The sequence below is a fragment of the Lonchura striata genome, chromosome 7 (genome assembly GCF_050655825.1).
Source record: "Lonchura striata isolate lonStrDom1 chromosome 7, ASM5065582v1, whole genome shotgun sequence".
NCBI lineage: Eukaryota > Metazoa > Chordata > Aves > Passeriformes > Estrildidae > Lonchura > Lonchura striata.
The window spans coordinates 33,501,489-33,518,788 of record NC_140709.1 but is presented as its reverse complement, the minus strand read 5'-3'; the positions used below and the strand labels follow the sequence as shown (position 1 = coordinate 33,518,788).

The window sequence follows — 17,300 nt, the reverse complement described above, 5'->3', positions numbered from 1 at the left end:
TGAGACAGATGAAAACAGTTTGATGCTTCTTTCATTTCTGCAGGTTAAGTTTTTTTCCAGAATCCTGACTGCTGGTAGGAATAAGCTCTACACTTCTTTCACCCAGACACACTGAGGTCCCATTTGCACAATCACACACAAAGCAGCAGCTCTGTACTCTCAGGAGTATAAAGTGTGTCTAAAGTCAAACTTTTAATCCAACAGCCTAAAGCCAATGTTGTGAATCAGGATAACACATATTCAAATAAATAAAATTACTGTGACTGTTTTATTCTCATGCTGGTGAAAAATCAGGACTCCAAGTCCTAGGCTTCAAAGCACAGGACTTCTGTCATCTCAAATGATGGAGAGTTTCTACAGCTGCATCTACTGGTGTGTCTTTGACCCAGTCTGCCTGGGACACCAGCACTCTCCACTCATCATTTCACATAAGCCAACATTCAATTTAACTCGCTCATCTGTGCCTGCCCTAGTTTGGAGAGACTTGTGTTACCTCTCTTTCTAACTACTACTGAAAGGTAATGGCTGTTTACATCACTGCCTAAAAGAGTACTTCATAACACACTGGATTACAAAAAAAAACAACCTCCTTCTTCAATAAGAGCATCAACATACCCATAACTTTGAATGCAAAACTAATCTTACTGAAAATTGCCCTGACTTAACTATGACTTTAGCAGATGAGAGTACTATAACTTAGGGGTAAGGAACATGAACTAATCTTGTTGAGGAAGATACCTGAAACAGTTTCTTAAACAATCTGTACAAATAGCTGCTTCAGAAGCACCTGTCATGCACATGTGTTTAAGTAAGAAACCTGCATTTTTTCAGAGATGGCATTATGTCCTTTACAAGGCCACATGTCCAAATTGGTTGTATTCCAATGTTTTATGGACCAAACACAATTAGTCATTCACTCTTACACCACCATAAACTCATGACAGAAAGACAGCTCTGATAACCAGCCATTTATAAATCGCCTTTTCATATGCCTCACCTACCCTACCTGTTTTCTTACAGGCATGGGTGACAGAAAGCACAGGTGTATGCTGTGTGTGGAAGCAGGACCTGTTAGATTTATAGCCATTATCAAACCAAACAAGAAGCCAGTGAAGGGACCAAGAGAATCTGACATGCCATAATATCAACCGTATCTCGTTTATCTCCTGTGGTTAGGATAAAGATAAAACTTCAAATTACTGCAGCTACACAGTTCTTCAAGAAGAAATAGGGCAAGAGAAGCCACAACAGAGCAGCAGCCAAGCACAAGTTGATTGATGATACCAGTAACCCTTCAACATGTATTGTCACAATCTGGTGTCAGCCCACCAAATTACTCAGGAGCACTCACTAAATAAATGTGAATCACTTTGTTGCAGCAGCCTTTTTCACTTTACACCTAGGTGTGACAGCTGTGCAGCTGCACCAGCATGCAGCAGCCCCCACAGCTTGCTTACCCAGGACACACACACTTGCTTTCACCTACTGAAGGTTTTGAGGTTTGCTCTCAGAGCCCAGACTGTCACAAGGTCACAGTGCTGCAGCCACAGCCATACACACATGCACCAGCAGCATTCAACCCATAAAAGTCACCACCATAAAGAACATAGTGAGGTGGCCCTGTGATTCCCTCTGCTGTCTCCCCAGAGCCCTGCACAGGACCATGAGAATTCTGTGTGAAATTCACACACAAACTATGAATTTCTACAAAGTAGTTTTTTTGCTTGAGCAGTGCTACATTGTCACCCAGCCTACTACTTCCTGTTCAATCGCTATCCTGTACCTCTCTAGTAGAGTGAGGCATGTCTATATAAAAACCCCATAAATACCAAAAGGATTGCAGCCTGGTGCAAAACTCCTAATGCCCAAGTCCAGGCTGGTTTGCTACATTGAAGAATGGGTGTACTCATATTAGAGAATGACAAGCCTCTCACTGGTAAACAAGTGCTCCTTCATTTCCATGCCCACCAAAGCCTGCATCAGGCTGCAGGACAAGCAGCAGGATCAGCACTGCTCACAGCACTCTGGCATGGTGCAAAGAACCACATTTCTTCCTGAACTCAATGCAGTTCTTCCCTTTTTCAACTCTTCCAACCTCTCACTGTCTCTCTAAGCCGAAAAAAAAACCTCCAGTTTGACAGAACCACAGGGAAATACAAGGACACAAACATGCTATTCACAATCCAGAAGATCTGTTTTCTGAATTAGAAGCACCCAAAGGCTGAATTCTCCAAGGCAACTTGCTCAGAGTACTTGATGTGCCCAAGAATAAAGTTGACAGGGCAGAAAAACCCCTCAGATTTTCAGTCAATTGCTGAACCACTGAGCCGAGCACAAGTGAGGATGGGACTTCAGAACATTACTGGACACATCTTGATTTCATTCGTGCTTCAGCAGCATCCCCCTCCCCACCTGTGTCCCACACCTGCAGCTCTGCTCAGCACTTCCATGACCACCACAAACCAAGAGCCATTTCTCTGGGAGGATTATCTACAGTTCATTCCCTTTGGCTATCCAATTCACTGCAGCAATAAAAATAACTCTACTTCAATAAAGCAAGACCTATGTAGAAAGACTAAATAAAAATAAGTTCAGATAATAGCAGAGATTGAAGTATCATATTCAAATATTCACAAGATTAAAGTGCACAACAGAGAACACACACACTGAACATGAAAAACAGGTCATTAAAGCATTAAAAATCTAAACAGTATTGGAGGAACTTTCTATCAATAAGGACACTGAATCAAAAGTTAAGCAGCAGCAGCACCACTCTATGCACTGCATCTCTGAATTGCAGCAAAGGGACTGGGGAACAAGCTCTAACTTCTGGCTAACCAACTTCCTTAACCCAGCCAAATAATTTTATTTGCAATTCTGGCAGCTCCCAACACAGCTGCTTCTCCCCTCCATTACTGTGATTTTCAGTGTAATACACCATCATTTTGTTCTGCTACATTTCTTCTGAGCTAATATCCTGCTTCCAGGGGCAGCACAGTGCATGTCTGCTGGCTAGTAACCTTCCACTTTGCAAGATGTGCACCACTTTATGCTCACTAAAAGAAGCTTTAATTCAGAAGCAATCCCATGAACATCTTCTAGGTACTAGCTGGGTTGTTTGGTGAGAAAAACCATTTAGGAGACCATCAGAAAAACTCTATATGTGCCATTTCTTCAAAGTGGGATGCTATTAGATAAAGTCTTGTCTCCCTTGCACTGCCTGTCTGTCGTGAAAGGGCTGGAGGCAGCTCTGTGCCAATGCTACCCCAGCAGGCAGCAGCAAGGCCACACCAACACGTAGTTCCAAACTGGGAGAGCACAGATGCACTTTGGATGGTGGGGAAGAACCACTGCTTTGTTCTCCCAGGGCCACCACAGTCCCTGCACGATCTCCATGAGGGATCCCAGCTGCAGTCACGTTCCAAGGGCTGTCCCTGTGTAATAGCTCCTTACATAAGGCACTTCCCAGACACAGGAGCCCTTTAACACATTGGCATCCCATCCAATCCTTTTTCCTCTAAGGACTTTAATGAGGGCTGTTTTCCAGTAAGGTTAGGAGGAAAACAATTACCTTTTTTATTTGTATGAACACAGAAAATAATTGAGCAGAGTACAGAGGGCTGGGCAGAAAGGAAAGAAAATGCATGGTCTTTTTCCTCCATTTGCATATAACTTTGAGCCTTAGAAATACTGGGTTAAATACTTGAGTTCAAGGGATATTCAGTATTAGAAAGGGAAAAACATGAAAAGAAAGTGCAAGAACAAGAACTTCCACAAACCTTTAGCTCTTTTTCTTGACAGTTTAGGGGATTTTATTTGGGTTTTGCCACTCCTGCCCCCCAAATCAAAGAGAAACTGCAATGAAACTGAAACATTTTGTTCATTCACAGAATTTTTCCTTCCTGAAATGTCTCACATTGAACCAATCAGACCAATGTGAAAAACATTCCTGTAGGGAGTGTGGAGTTATGATTTGCTCAATGAGGAATGACTCGATTTGCCTTCTACACATCAAGGCTTGGCACAGCTTAAATGTCTCACCAGCAGTACTAAAAACCCAGCTATACAACCACAAACAAGCTCAGTTGGTGCTCAGTTGCTCTGCATAAGTGATTGCATCTTAGAGTTTTATGTTCTTTATAATCCCTGTAAAATTACAGCTTCTCCTATTCTTGCCAGGACCAAGCTTCTCCCCAACACTGCTTGTGAAAGGTTGCACCTATTAAAAAAACCTCAAACAAATTTCAGTACTGCTTATTTTGATCACAACAGTGTTTAAAAAACAGTTAATGGGTATGCCTTCTACCAGGCACTGTACAAACACACAGCAAGAATATTTAGATAGATACATAGGTGTTATACAGGATTGATGTTTTTGTGGAAAATGAGTAGTAAAAACATATCACAAACAGATTTTCTAGCAACTCCAGGACACTTTTGTAGTGTGGTAAACACGGTGCTTTGCCTGAAGCTATACACATTTCTTTAGGTGGGAACTTGTGTAGCAAAAAAAAATCTAAAAATGCAAGTATTACTGAAAGACAGTGGAAGATCTCTGTCCCAACGAGTCTGCTATCTCAGCCATCATTAAATATCAAAGAGGAAGGAAAACAACGAAGTTCTTCATTTACATGGTGTAAATGCACAGTTTCTCTAAACAGAGACTACTACTTTAAATACTGCAACTTCTGATGAAAGCAGCAGATTATTTTATTATTTTACACAACTTGAGCTAGAGAGCAAAACTCTAGATGTGGTGGACAGTCAATATTTTATACCAGGAATGTTTTGTTTGTTGTAAAGTACCTTTCATGTTTAAAACATAAGTAAAACAAAGTGCACAATTCCATTAACATTTGTCAGTAATGTTAAAAGACAAGTACCCCAGTGTGTTTAGCATCAGTTTGAAAATTGTTGTAAAGGATGGATCATAGACATGATTTTGAATGAAAATACTTTCTTCCTATTTTAACATTTTTTATAAAACCCTATGTAAATGAAAACAGCTATTCATGGCCTCAAAAGGATGGATTGTCTGTGGAATTATGTTCTATTTTCCACCTATACTGGTTTTATAATTAAAATAAGATTTAATGCTGATTAAATTATCCCAATACTTATCACACTATACACCCCTGTTCTGCCATGCACCCCCTGAGGCCCCCCAAAAAACCCCACAACTAAAACCAAACCCAGAGGTAATTTTGATTATTATTTTTTCCATGGTAAAGTATGCAGAAACACAATAGCAATAACATGCTTTCTTTCTTTCATACAATTCTTACAGCTGCCGGCACTGCGTGAGGACTCCTTCATCCTCACTTACTTCAGTGGAAGTTTCTGCAGCATCCTTTGGGATAAAGCCCTTAAACACTGAGTTTACAAAGCATTTAAGTATCTGTATAAATTTAAGCACTTGGGCTATCCATCCTCACTTAGAGCACTTAAGCACTTAGACTAAATCATGCGCTTGGTGGCATTGCTGACTCCAGGCTTTAGTGTTATGTCTTAACAGCTTATCCAGCTTCCGAAGTGCAACTGAAATACAGAACCAGCAGTTCCAGAAGTTACAGACCAGGATGTGCATTGCTTTTAGAGTATGGTTACCAGATGCACCATGTATATCCTATTTGTGCAGTACATAAAAACCCCTGATTGGGATCAGTTGTTGGCAGGGATCAACAACTTGCTGTTAAATGAAAAAAATGCATGTGTTTCAAGTGACAGGGAACATTTGAAAACCAGCAGTTAGTACTCGGAATGAGAGCAGGACTGAGCACAACAAATGTAGCATTAAGTTCACCATCATGCACCTCAATCTCTGCAAACAGCAATGTCACTGCCTCTCCTATACTTCTCAATTATAGATTACTCCTGGGTTTGCTCTAGTTTATTGGCTCATGTCACCATGGCAACACATCTAAAGTTGTAAGATTCTTACCCCTCTACCTTACATTCCCTTCAGCCAATTTGACATTTGGCATTTATTTAGAAGCCTCCTCCACCCATATACCTCCATATGTTGAGCTACTACAGGTGCTCCAACCGGCAAGGCTCTGCATTTTACCCTCTAGAGGCCCCAAGGTTAATAGACTATATGATTTACTTTGGCATTGAGCACTGTATGCAATCTGAGGTGTGTGTCAACTATTTGACAGTTTTCACAACAAATCCACCAGTCATTGGCAGGTTTGCTGGCTGATTTAGTTACTTCTGGTCCCATTCATCTAATCATCAAACAAAATACTCCTTAATTAAACGGGGGAAAAAAAAGCTCTGAATTCCCAGGCGCAAACCTTTGGTATATTGACCTTTAATTGCCTAAGTCTGGAAGTTTAATTAAGCCCTGAACAATAACTTACTTCACCAGTTTTAGTACTGCTTCTTCCCCTGGATGAGCAATGGCAACATCTCTGTTTATTAACTCAGAAATGCTGTACACAGGAGAGCAAGATGTTTCTCTTTCAGAGCCACACAGTTTTTGTGTACACAGAAGAAAAAGCTAACTGGGACACAACAAAGCATTGGCTGAAGAGAAAACTGAGCCAGAAAGACATGGAGGCAGGACCAAGCTGTCTTCAGACAGTCCCAGAGGAACAAAAGACACTGAGCACACAGCTACATCATCATTTAAGAGCCTGCTGTCAAGACTGGATTTACCCATCATCCACACTGTAAGTCCCTGGCTGAGGATGAGAGGATGCTTCAGCCCAAGCTGTCTGGACAAAGGGATTAGTAATGTTCAGCATCTTAGCCACAGGCCCAGATTACTACTAGGATCTAGACAGCTTTGACATGGGAGAGGTAAAGCCAGCTACTGACAGCCCACCAGCAGACTGAAGAAGATAGTTCCACCTAAGCATACTTCAGATGCTTTGATCCAGGTAGAAAGCTAAGCTCTGGTGTGCTACAGTGAGCCCTGATGTGCCAGACCCTGCATCTTATTTCACATTGCAAAACCAATCAGAACTAAGACAGGTGCAAGAACTACCATAAAAAGGCAACAGTTTCCCAGACCATAGTGATGAAACATCAACATCTGAGATGGAGGCCCACAGAGGGAAGGAGAAGGCAAGGAGGAATTTGAGATGAGGTAACTTCAGAGACTGGAAATGTCCCAAATGAAACACACGGTCAGAAAACTAGGGAGAGCAAAAAGCAAGCTACTCCAATGAAAGCATAAGTCCTTGTGCATCACAGAACAGAGCCACCAACCAGCTGAGGTTGGCAGGGGCCTCTGGAGATTTGCCTTTTTCAACTGCTGTGCAAAAGCAGGGTTGCATGTGTTCACAGCAGCATCTCATTGTCCAGAAGACGGCTAAAATAATCCTTTGGTTCAGTTTAATTAGAAATGCAATTTAAAAATCCACAGTCCTTCATGTTAATTGGTCAGGTCAGTGAATGGTCAGTCCTTTCCCACAACACCAATTTTCACCTTCACTACAAATCATATGACAATCCCTGGCTTTGCACAGCCCTCAGCTAAACTCATACCTCATCTCAAACTTGGCTCTATTTGGATACATTCCTCAGGGGTACCCTAAAAGCATTTTCTGCAACACAGAAGACAATGAGCAAATGAGTCAACACACCACTGGGTGTTAACTTGTGCTGCTCTTGACTGCCTATTCATTTCTCTAAGTGTAAATCAGGAACAACCCCACTGCTGTCAACTGAATTACATCAAAGAAAGCACACAGCCTTCTAAATTAAAGAGGCAGCTATAGCTATAAAACACTGCATGTAATTAAAGACTGAGCAAAACATGGGTGTTTCATGTCTTATTAAACCATGCTTGCTGTCCTACTACAAGAACACCACAAAAAAGGGGTATAAGTCTTCCACACAAATGCAAACCTACTTGTTTTCTGAAGTACTGCTAAAACTTACACTAATACACATACCCCTTCCTTTAAAGTGATCTGGAGAAAAAGAAATTGAAAGAAAATATTTTAAAATGGAAAAGGATACAAGGATACAATACAAAAGTCTAAGATGCATAGCAGATAATGAAATAAAAAGGATTGTGATTTTTAGACATCCAGGGTTAAGCTCTCAATAGAGAACCTGCTTTAGCAGAAAAGTCTCCAGCAAGTAAATGGCCAGCAAAGCCACCCCTTTGCCAAGTGCCCCACACATGCTGGGAAAGCAGGGATGTGACTCACATTGCTGCTGAGAAACTCAGCTCCTCACAGAGCTGTGTTCCTTGCTCTGAGACTGGGCACCAGCTGGAGTGGTCCCTTGCTGCTGACACTGTCCCTGCTCTCCTGTCTGCAAAGTGTCTCAAATGAGAACAGGACAAGTGAGTTATCTCAGTGACTTGAAGGGTAGAAACAAAAGGTATGACTCAGTATTATTAAACTGGAAGGACAGCTGCCTAAAGGCCAGAAACTGTGTAGATAAAACCACCCATTTGGGTGAGCCTTTGTGGCATCACTTCCATTATGGTTTTCTGCTTTTGAAAGGAGCTTTGGAGAATGCAATTACTCAAGGCCTTTGATGTTACCTCATGAGTTAAACCACCACTAGGACAGCCCTGGAAGTACTGGCAAAAATTTGCTTTCATTTACAGAAGAACAAAACCTCTTTAAGTCCTCTGCTAATTCTTGAGTTTCTAAAGAATCTGCTTTTACTGCCTGGTCCACACCTGCATCCACAGACATCTCCTGGACTGAGCTGTATGCCTTACCTAGAGTGCTCATTCCTCTGCCTCATCGAGAACATCCTCATCATGCCTCATCCTCATCATTTAAAATCAGAGTGGGGAGCAGGGCAGAATTCTACAGTTAAATGGTTCTAAAGTCAAACAAGGAATCAATGTGTTTCCAAAGATGGGGACAATAGTGTGCAGCTCAATTTTGCAAGGAAAAACAAAGTTGCACAGATGTACATGTACACACCCCAAGCATGTTCCACCCAAAGCTTCAAGTGTTTCAGCTGCAACTGGAAAGGAACTGTCTCTGATTTCTGACATGTTGCTAAACAGCTGTGAACTCCCTTTTCTTGTGCTATAAGCATCCTTTTTCTCTAGAGGGATGCAATCTAGGTTACACAGAGAGATGTCTTTCTACAAATAACATTCTTCCTTTATGCTCTCAGTGCACCATGTGGATGATCTCTGGGATATAAGCATTACCATGCTGGAATGACCAGTGCTTCCTCCAGTCTTATACCCCACATTCAGATATAGTGGACTCCAGACAATGTAATAGATTATCTCAATTTTAAATATTTTTTTGCACATTTTGGTCCAGTCACTCAGGAATTTCACTGAGCATGAGGCTTATTATCTTAGGACAGGAGCTGAGTTCACTAACATCTCTTCTTCACAACCAGGAGCCATGAGACAAAGGATGTTTAAGCAGACAGATGAACAGCAACATTGATATTTCACACTTCAGGCCACAATCTAGGAAAAAGCTCTCATGTAAGAGAATAATCATACACATAGTCATCAAGAATTTATACTTGAAAATTAAGACTATTTCATTATTTTTCTGGAGGAAAGAAGCCTATCATTTCCTAAAGTGATGGGAAATAGAAGCATTCCAAGACAACTGCATCAAGGTTGTCATTTAATGTCCATGTTCCTCAGTTTGCCACTTCAAAAATACCATTAAACAGTCTACCTGCAGGTCTTCCAACACCACTGATTCAAGGTTTTCCAAACATTCATGATTATTTAAATGTGAAATGAAGAACAAAATAAAATCACAACAGAAGCAAACACCTTTGGAGCACAAAATTAACAAAGAGTCCCTCCTGTTATTAAAGGTATTTTCCAATCACACCAATATATTTCTTTCTAGAAGGAAGAAAATGAGGCCCTTCAGCCTCATGGTAATTTGCAAAATAGAGCATAGAAGATAATAAAGCTGAAAAGGCACAGTGATCCAGAAGAGAAAAGTCACCTTGCTAATAACTATTGTTTGTCTATCAAATAGGTTCATTAGTGAGGATGATTCACAGCAAACATCACTGCCAGTTTACCCAACATTATTTAGTTGAAGTAACACTGCAACTGTCAGGAATAACATGTAATAACCAGATGATTTCCTGCAACAAAATGTCAGTTCAATGCTATTGCTGTGAAGGTTGAGGCTGTGTCCAATGAAGACCACAAACACTCTTGACACCCCCCAGCAATATTTCAAAGCAATACTGGCACCTTGGCAAGAGGGCAGAAGTCACACCTCCTCTCAAATCTGCCAATGATGATTTGTTGTCACTGTAGCACAAAAAATTTGCCAACATCTTATTTTACAAAAAGGCCATTTCAACTCATGCATTTTTTAATATAATCTATTTCTTAAAGATACATGAAAACATTTGTTCACTGAAAACTAACAAGTGTCACAGTGGCTCTAAGGATCAGTATCAAGAAACCACAGGAAAAAAACCTAAAGGCAATTTTTCAAATACTTCCCATTTCCAAGATCAGAGGACCACATGTGCTCATCCTAGAGTAAATGTTAACCAGGTTAACATTTTAAACACAACCAACAACCAATCAACACATTAATGTTACAGAAGAAAAAAACAACTAGTGCTAGATCTGACTTGTACAAACTGTGTTTCAGATTCCAAATGAGGATAAGTTTTCCATGTCTTTTGTTAACTGTTACCACCTATTGGAGTGTAGGTATACTCATCCTCTACTTAAGTATCACCTTACTGTGGGTACTAACCAGGGCACCTGTTTGCAAGCACCAACACACACATTCTCAATTCCTTCATCAGGAAACCCACCCTTTGCCCCATGAGTACATTGCATGTTTCTGCCTTTTTGCTTGCAGAATGTACAGCTTTCTTGATCCAGTCCAGAAATTATATTTAAAAAGTTGAGGGGGGAAAAGCACTCCAAAGCTGACACTATCATCTGTGAAACATTAACAGTCCAGCGTCGCCCTGCCTTTCTCCTTTGGCACTCCTAAGAACCTGACTATCAGAATGCCTTTCAAGTTCAATTTCTATCATCACAGACACTCCTATCTCTCCTGCTTGTTGTAAACTTTTTTGAAAGATTTATAGATTCCTAAATCTTGGGGGAAAAAAATCAAAGAGACTGAGATTGGTTTTAAATACACACATGACCTGCAGTACAACATTTCTACAGCTGCAGCCAGGATTTCCATTCATATTAGGGGAAAATGTCTGTTCTAAATGACTCCTCTCTCATATCTCTACCCTTCAGTTTTTATTTGTATCCCATTTAATTTGCTCATTCTCTCCATATATTCAGATCTCCCCCACTAACACCAGGCTGGACAGTGCCAGGCTCCTCTTGTGTACCTCTCTCTTTAAGTCTAAGTCTCCTCAGCTTTGTTTACTAGTCAGGTAAATACTTCTATGCTCCTAGATCCTTATGTGACATCAGCCTAAGTGTAGCAGTGTCAGGAGCAAAATACTTTTGGCTGCAGTAATAACAAATTACTTGGACCTGGCTTTAGCTCAACAGTGATAACCAGCACAGGCAAATGTTCACTCTCTTCTGCTCTCCTGCACTGAAGCTGACTTTATGATGTGGCTCAAAAGCTTTAATTCAAGGTGATCAGAAGACATGTTACCTTCAGGGCTTTGCCTTTTGGAACTGCAGCCTGTCTGCATGTAAGAATCATGATAGCAACACTTTTTTCTTCTTAGGAAAAAATAAATTAGGGGGGAGGGGAAAAGAAAAAAAGAGAAAAAAAAGAAAAAGGAAGTAAAAATAGATCTGGCTGGAGACCAGATACCACAAGAACTGGCTTACAGGAAATTGTCCTCATCAGTTACTAGACAGAAACTTTTTTCCCACGTATTACATGCATCATGCAGGGACAGGATAATTCAACACTCACTCCAAAAGGCATGTTATCACAGGACAACCTAACCTGCAATCTTATATAGCTGGGAAGAAAGGCAACAGAGAGGCTGTCTCCTTCCAGTTCATACCAGCAAAGCATAAAAGATTTCAGAAGATACTTTGTCCACTTAGTTTATTGGCATTAGCAAGTTTCAGTTACTGAGTTTTAAAATAAAAACATTAAAACATTTCAGTCAACATAAGGCATCAAAACAAAGTCAATAAAACAGTAACAGAAACACCATGAAACAGAGGTGCAGAGCCCCTGACTTCAATGGCTCTACTCATATAAGGGGACATTATTCAGAACACCTCATTCATTCAGGTCTTTACATGCTCTTTCCTTGCAGAAGTATTACATCTATTTTCACTGTACCACTCTAATTGAGCTTAATAGCATATTACTTAACCAGGTCCACAGCTACAGGCAAATCCTTTTAATACTAGAATTTCCTAACTTGCCAATGAGTGCTTTTGCCACACAATGAGGAAATGCTTGCACAAATGTGGCTGCTATTGCAGGGTGTTGTTGTTGGTCTAAGCCATGAATGAAAACAGCTAAATCTCCTCCCAAACAGCTTTTGTGATGTGCAATTATAATGACAATTTGGCTGTATCATCTGGCTAGGACTTCAAGCAGCTTTTACTACTTACTCCTCAGTGCTCTGCAGGCAGTAAACCATAGGCTTCTGCCAAATTATGCCAACTCTTCTCTGAAAGCTTTATTTTATGAAACCAGTTTTCCCAACAGCAACGTATCTAATGCACATCTAAGGACAGCAGACTTGCTGCATGGTTCTGCAGCATGCTAAATGTATTGTTACATAGCTTGAGGTCACCCAGGAAATCAATAGCAGAACTGGGCTTGGAGCTCAGCCTGCCTGAAACCCACTCACCCTTTCTGCTGGCCACAGGACCAAGATTCACAGAGATATCATCACATTGTGCTCTGCATCACAGTGTTTGTTCAAAGCCAGCCACGCTCACAGACACACATATACACACACAGCAAACTTAGAATCAATCCTGATACCACACTAACCAAGAACAAAAACCCTAGGACTTTTTCCTTTTCACTTGCTGAGCTTCCCTGTCCTCACTGAGCTGATTTTTCAGGCTGGTTCTACTGTTTCCCATTATGTGTCTCTAAACTATCATTCCTAGAAAGGCCATTCACCAGCTTCTCTAGGAACTCAGTAACATCTCCAGCACCTTTTTTCTGTATTTGTTAAGGACCATATTCTGCCCCCCACCGACACACACACACTAACTAGCACCTTCTTCCCCTAAAACTCCCACTGTTGCCCTGCAAATCCGATGCTGCAGCAGTTTGGCTCTCATGCAGCCAGCACAACAGTGAGGGACCTGCAGCAGTGCTGAATTTCAGAAGTTTGCTGGGCTGCAGACATGGGTGTGAAGGCCAAAATCTAGACCATAAGCAAGGACTGGTCTGGGGAAGAAATTATATGAAACTGCAAATTTAAACATGAAACACATAAAACACCCAGTGTAGAAAGTGTAGGTGAGTTGGTCAGCCTCTCTGCATGAATGTAGAAGTATGTGGAGGTGTTGTCACCTCCTGGTGCTCACTCTCAGAATTATCCAATAGTCAAAAATTACACTAATTCAGAAGTTAGGCTTTCAAATAATTTTTATGCCTAGCTTAGACCCTTCATAATACAATCATGCAACAATTGCTCCTATAGCACACTAACAAGTGTGCTTGTTCTATTTGTTATTTTAGAAGAAAAACATCTCAAAGAAGTATCCCACAACATGTAGAACTGTGTCTTTCCCAAGTACTTGTCATGAAATTGATACCGAAAACTCAGGAAAAATACTCAGCTCATACTCATGTTTGCAGAAGTCCATCTTCCAAGAGCCAGCAAACAGAAAAGGGGATCTGGAAGTTATGTTTACTAGAAGACAAACGGAAGTTCAAGATGTTTAAGACACTGTCTTTCCCTTTATTCCCCTGTAGCATTTAATACCTGAAACCAACACTGTCCATACTACATAAAGATACGTTCTTAGACAATGTGGGGCTGAACACAGTGTCGATCTCCACTGAAGAGTCTTTAAAACAATTTTACACCCTGCTTATCAAGAGGCAGGTATGGGGCTCCTCCAGATCCCCACAAGGCTCATGTCTGCTGGACCCCCCCCCTTACCTGGGGAGACAAGTAGCCTCCTGTATCACACACAGCTACAGAGTACTGCAAAGTATGAAAACTGTAAAAAAAGATGGTCATGGCAGAACCCTGAAGTTTTTCACTAACTCTTTATGATGCCTTAAGTTTTATCTCTCATATTTTCCAGATTTCCAGATTTTATACTGCATTAGTCTATAACTCTGAACTTCATATGAAGTGTTAGCAAGTTCTCCTCATGGTTTAGTTAGACAAAACAATCTCTTGGCTGTCTGAGAACCAAGGACACCGTTGCAACTTCAGGTCCAGAAAGTATCAATAACAGCAAACTGAGTAGAGCAAGCTGGGAGGATGGGACTTCATAACCTGAAGCTGTAATTGGACAATTAACCCTAATATTTAAATGGACCAAAATCTATAAAAGTGTGAAAAAGTGTGACCCATCACCTATATTGGGTGCAGCCTTGGCCAGGCTCTTGTGATGCCTAAGGTGTATCCTTTGAAGGCCTTTTTAATAAATACCTACTTTATTCCTTTAACTTTGTTTTAGGCAGCCTCTCAAGGCATCATTTATGTGCAGACCACAGTGTGCTAAATTCATCCCACCCAATTCCCATGAATTCAAACTAGCACATAAGGCACAGCCAGTCACTGCCAGCCCTGTTCTCCTTGACAAGGACACCACCAGAAAACATCATCTCTAGAATCACATCTCCAGGCAGCTCTGGGAGTGCCCCTGCCCTGTCCTATGGCATGGCTCATTTACCTGGCTCTGAGCACTGACCTTTTGGTCATTTTTATTTCCTAGCTGCTGCATTCCCTGCAGCTCACACCATCCCCATCTAACCTCATCATGGTAAATAGTCACAGCCTGTTCTCTGAGCTCAGGCAGCATTTACATCTGCACCACTTCATTTGGCCTAACTTTCCTAGATTTTGTTATTCCTGCCTGAATAAGCTATTTCTGCATCTCGACATGACTTTTCTTTCCAAGTTCTTGTATCTATGAAATATCTTTTCCACTCCATCTCCTTCAGCATCTAGGAACCATACAAAGACCTCAGCAGCCAACCTGTTATAGATCGAAACATCCCTGCTATTTACCAATTTGTTTCAAAGCAGAACACTACAAGGATCTCTGCTTTGCCCTGAGGAGCAGAAGAAAGGTCATGTATTCTATTGTTTTCCTGCTGATAATCCAAACAGCCTTTTATTTCCAATTTGCAATCAGCACTCAGAAATTCTGTGGTTTAAAAGCACGACCTAGCACAACCACATTACACAAGACCAAGAGGAGACACAGAATCAGAGGGGCTCTGTGGAGAGATACAATGCCCCATAAAACACACAGGCTGTGTCTCTGAAACACAGGATGTGTATGGGGGCAAGAGCAGTGCCCATTTCCCAACAACTCACCAATACACCCTGGTCCACTGCTCACTGGTAGAGAAGAGGGTCTGCAGCAATACTCGTTAATCAAGGGGAAATCAGAAAACATCTCCAGAAGAGGGCAAGATTTAAACAGGAGAATTAATGACAGCTTTAAGTCAAAGTGATGAATGTGACAGCTCCCATGCAAAGAGTCTACTGGCATATGTATTGAGACACACCAAGTTCACATAAACCTTCAGAACTTAACATACCTGCAGAGGAAATCAACCAGAGCTGAAGAAAATAGCCTTCCTAGAAATGCAAGCATTGACATTTTACAGGCTGTTTCTTAGGATTTCACAGCTAAAATATTTTGTTCAATCTGCCTGGAAAACAGACCCAGAGCAATGCGACCAGACCAGGTCTCAAACTCTTTCATTAACACAGCATCATTTTTGCTTATCCCCTGCTTCAAAGGGTGTAATTTCAGGCTCATAGGGTAGATAACAGCCTTCTGAGATGTGCTGCCCTTGTGAAAGTTGGTATGAAAAATACTCTGTGGGCTTACATCCCCCTCCATTATGTCTCCACCTGCAAACACAAAACTCAAGACTTTCATCCCATTTCTCTGTGTCTTTCTGATTTCATACATGCCATGACTGAGCTTATACCTAAATTCCAACTTCCAGCTGCTGCATATAGCTAATTAGGGAGCAATTACTGCTTCCTGGTGAAGGCAGACACAGCCTAGCAGAGGCAGGGCAGTGTCTACTCTGCACTAAGAAGAATGCACTGACTGCCCCCATAACTTCACAGCAAGGGTTCAGCCTGCACTGACCTGGCTGCAGGGCCGGGTCATGCTGCCCACTGATAGAAGGTTCTGCAAAATGCCACCCCCTCCTATGGCTACAAAGGGCTCTGTGCAAGGGGAAAACCACAGGATTTGGGGACAGGCCAGCAATATTTCCAGACCTGTCCATTTAATCTTAGCCTTTCCTGCTCAAAGACCCTTAACTGATGTCTAATACAGAAAAATACCCCACTGCTTTTTTTAAAACTTCTGGTCCAAGTCTCAGTCATCCCATTTAATCTAAATATCCTTCTATTTTTTCCCCCCCTTGCAAGAGCAAGAGTCATGCACTTTAAAAATGCCCTGAAAGCACAAATCACAGTTGTTGTGCCCAGACACATGATTCTCAACCACAATAAATTTGTTTAAGGCTTGCCTACTCTCTTTTGCATTGACACTAATTCTAAAGACAAGGTGCAGATTGCTCCTCTTGCAAACATACTCTGTAACCTTGAGGAGACCAGGTAACCTTTCATTCCTTAGCTGCCTAAAGAGATTACAATTTCAAAAAGACTGCATCAACTACATCAGTGGCCAGCATCCATGATTCATCCTCTGAATACTGCTCCCAAAGAGGAGTGCCTGCATCTTCAAAACTCATCTTCTCAATGAGAAGTGCAGGAAATGGTTCCATACACAAGAACTGCCCCCTTATGCCAGTCAGGTCTTTCCACAGCCATGAGGACTCACAGAGGAAGGGTGGGTGAAGTCAGCAATAAAGGAAACAGGCATCCTGCTCCTGCCTTCCAGCTAAAAAAATATCAGACTTTGACCCTACTTCAAAAGAAATTACCAGCCACACTACTTGTCCAGGTGGGATCGAAATGGCAGATTCTCCATAAACCCACAGGTCTCCTCCAACTCAGAACCCTCTCCAGGCATGGCTCAGCAGAATATGGACCTTCTGGCCTCAGCAAACAGGCTGCAAGGTCCATCCATCTTTACACCTGATGGCTTCATTGCAACCATATGACACAGAACAGTTTGACTCTGGGGGTCCTGGAGTGGTGTCTGGGCATCTCCTATTTCTCTTTTGACTGCTCTCTGGCTTTTCCAGCCAGGAATAACCCAAGCACTTGGGCAGTTT

The 17,300-nt window shown here is 41.5% G+C and overlaps 1 protein-coding gene across 41 annotated transcripts in view; it reads right to left on the bottom strand.

Moving 5' to 3' along the window:
* The window catches only part of MAP2 (microtubule associated protein 2), a 233,749-nt gene that overhangs the window by 156,872 nt on the left and 59,577 nt on the right, over window positions 1-17,300 (bottom strand). The window lies entirely within an intron of this gene.